At 40.6% G+C, this 3,049-nt stretch overlaps 6 non-coding genes across 6 annotated transcripts in view; all 6 read left to right on the forward strand.

The window, feature by feature from the left end:
• Positions 1 to 30, forward strand: part of trnas-aga — an 82-nt gene extending 52 nt beyond the window's left edge. The window contains exon 1 of the tRNA in view: positions 1 to 30. This exon is cut by the window's left edge and continues 52 nt beyond it. This is a non-coding gene — a tRNA (tRNA-Ser).
• A 651-nt stretch (positions 31 to 681) lies between these two features.
• Positions 682 to 753, forward strand: trnaa-ugc. Its single transcript has one exon. It is a non-coding gene; the product is annotated as a tRNA-Ala (tRNA).
• A 222-nt stretch (positions 754 to 975) lies between these two features.
• trnas-aga lies at positions 976 to 1,057 on the forward strand. Its single transcript has one exon. It is a non-coding gene; the product is annotated as a tRNA-Ser (tRNA).
• A 645-nt stretch (positions 1,058 to 1,702) lies between these two features.
• On the forward strand, positions 1,703 to 1,774 carry trnaa-ugc. The gene has a single exon. It is a non-coding gene; the product is annotated as a tRNA-Ala (tRNA).
• A 221-nt stretch (positions 1,775 to 1,995) lies between these two features.
• Positions 1,996 to 2,077, forward strand: trnas-aga. The gene has a single exon. It is a non-coding gene; the product is annotated as a tRNA-Ser (tRNA).
• Positions 2,078 to 2,720: 643 nt separating this feature from the next.
• On the forward strand, positions 2,721 to 2,791 carry trnaa-ugc. Its single transcript has one exon. It is a non-coding gene; the product is annotated as a tRNA-Ala (tRNA).
• Positions 2,792 to 3,049: the final 258 nt, after the last annotated feature.

Consider the following 3,049-nt stretch of genomic DNA (forward strand, 5'->3'; position numbering starts at 1 on the left):
TCCCGCGCAGGTTCGAATCTGCCAACAACGAAATACACTTTTCATCAGTTTAGCCTCACCAAATAAGACAATCATAGACCTCCCTGCTGACACATTTCAGGTTCAGCTGAGAAAAAGAGCACCCTCAAAACTGTTTCTTTGTCACAAGTTGTTGATTGACTACACACTTTGTCGTTTTTTGTGTTGTCACACTTTGTAACTTTAAAATCCTCAATACTTGTATTAATTCAAACCCGTTTTGTTATTATGCTATTGATACTATCTTACTAAAGAAGGTAGATGCTACAGCAAGGTGTGTTTTTACGTAAGGGGTCTTTGGGAATTTGCAGTGAAAGCCTATTTCCACTGCAATGGTTGCACAGTGGCGAGCATAGCTGCCTTCCAAGCAATTGGCCCCTGTTAGATTCCCGGTCATCATAGTCATTTTCATCCAGTGAGACTATACTGTTGCTTGGTTTTGTAGACAGATTGGTAACCAGAAAGGGAGGAAATGTCCACATTTCCACTGTGGACTGGTGGATAGTTGTGCAAAGAGTTTTCCCAAGTTTGATTTCCAACATCAACAGTTGCAACTGACAGGATTTAAAACCATATACGAGATTTAGATTAATTGTTATTTGTCATATCGCTGCCTTTATTTAAGCATCTTGAAGAATTATAGACACATTGCCAAGGTTTGTAGGGGATGTAGCTCAGTGGTAGAGCGCATGCTTTGCATGTATGAGGCCCCGGGTTCAATCCCCGGCATCTCCATCCGTTATTATAGTCACAGTTAAAGGATGATGATGATTGAGTTAGGAAACTTGGCCAATCAACAAAACTCATCAAGGTAATGAAAGAATGCTCTAAGGCAAAATGAACACAGTTGAGATTTCCCTGAACAACAGTTTTATAGAATGTACACTTAGTCAATGTCTCTTTGGGCCACTAATCCAGATGTACATAATTCTAAAAGTTGGTGTTGTCTCTTTGTGGGTTGTTGTGGCCGAGTGGTTAAGGCGATGGACTAGAAATCCATTGGGGTCTCCCCGCGCAGGTTCGAATCCTGCCAACAACGAAATACACTTTTCATCAGTTTAGCCTCACCAAATAAGACAATCATAGACCTCCCTGCTGACACATTTCAGGTTCAGCTGAGAAAAAGAGCACCCTCAAAACTGTTTCTTTGTCACAAGTTGTTGATTGACTACACACTTTGTCGTTTTTGTGTTGTCACACTTTGTAACTTTAAAATCCTCAATACTTGTATTAATTCAAACCCATTTTGTTATTATGCTATTGATACTATCTTTACTAAAGAAGGTAGATGCTACAGCAAGGTGTGGTTTTTACGTAAGGGGTCTTTGGGAATTTGCAGTGAAAGCCTATTTCCACTGCAATGGTTGCACAGTGGCGAGCATAGCTGCCTTCCAAGCAATTGGCCCCTGTTAGATTCCCGGTCATCATAGTCATTTTCATCCAGTGAGACTATACTGTTGCTTGGTTTTGTAGACAGATGGTAACCAGAAAGGGAGGAAATGTCCAACATTTCCACTGTGACTGGTGGTGCAAAGAGTTTTCCCAAGTTTGATTTCCAAACATCACAGTTGCAACTGACAGGATTTAAAACCATATACGAGATTTACATTAATCGTTTTTTGTCATATCGCTGCCTTTATTTAAGCATCTTGAAGAATTATAGACAATTTGCCCAAGGTTTGTAGGGGATGTAGCTCAGTGGTAGAGCGCATGCTTTGCATGTATGAGGCCCCGGGTTCAATCCCCGGCATCTCCATCCGTTATTATAGTCACAGTTAAAGGATGATGATGATTGAGTTAGGAAACTTGGCAATCACAAAACTCATCAAGGTAATGAAAGAATGCACTAAGGCAAAATGAACACAGTTGAGATTTCCCTGAACAACAGTTTTATAGAAATGTACACTTAGTCAATGTCTCTTTGGGCCACTAATCCAGATCTACATAATTCTAAAAGTTGGTGTTGTCTCTTTGTGGGTTGTTGTGGCCGAGTGGTTAAGGCGATGGACTAGAAATCCATTGGGGTCTCCCCGCGCAGGTTCGAATCCTGCCAACAACGAAATACACTTTTCATCAGTTTAGCCTCACCAAATAAGACAATCATAGACCTCCCTGCTGACACATTTCAGGTTCAGCTGAGAAAAAGAGCACCCTCAAAACTGTTTCTTTGTCACAAGTTGTTGATTGACTACACACTTTGTCGTTTTTGTGTTGTCACACTTTGTAACTTTAAAATCCTCAATACTTGTATTAATTCAAACCCGTTTTGTTATTATGCTATTGATACTATCTTTACTAAAGAAGGTAGATGCTACAGCAAGGTGTGGTTTTTACGCAAGGGGTCTTTGGGAATTTGCAGTGAAAGCCTATTTCCACTGCAATGGTTGCACAGTGGCGAGCATAGCTGCCTTCCAAGCAATTGGCCCCTGTAGATTCCCGGTCATCATAGTCATTTTCATCCAGTGAGACTATACTGTTGCTTGGTTTTGTAGACAGATGGTAACCAGAAAGGGAGGAAATGTCCAACATTTCCACTGTGACTGGTGGTGCAAAGAGTTTTCCCAAGTTTGATTTCCAAACATCACAGTTGCAACTGACAGGATTTAAAACCATATACGAGATTTAGATTAATTGTTATTTGTCATATCGCTGCCTTTATTTAAGCATCTTGAAGAATTATAGACACATTGCCAAGGTTTGTAGGGGATGTAGCTCAGTGGTAGAGCGCATGCTTTGCATGTATGAGGCCCCGGGTTCAATCCCGGCATCTCCATCCGTTATTATAGTCACAGTTAAAGGATGATGATGATTGAGTTAGGAAACTTGGCAATCAGAAAACTCAGCAAGGTAATGAAAGAATGCACTAAGGCAAAATGAACACAGTTGAGATTTCCCTGAACAACAGTTTTATAGAAATGTACACTTAGTCAATGTCTCTTTGGGCCACTAATCCAGATGTACATAATTCTAAAAGTTGGTGTTGTCTTTTTGTGGGTTGTTGTGGCCGAGTGGTTAAGGCGATGGACTAGAA

The sequence above is a fragment of the Cyclopterus lumpus genome, chromosome 9, assembly GCF_009769545.1.
Source record: "Cyclopterus lumpus isolate fCycLum1 chromosome 9, fCycLum1.pri, whole genome shotgun sequence".
Taxonomy (NCBI): domain Eukaryota; kingdom Metazoa; phylum Chordata; class Actinopteri; order Perciformes; family Cyclopteridae; genus Cyclopterus; species Cyclopterus lumpus.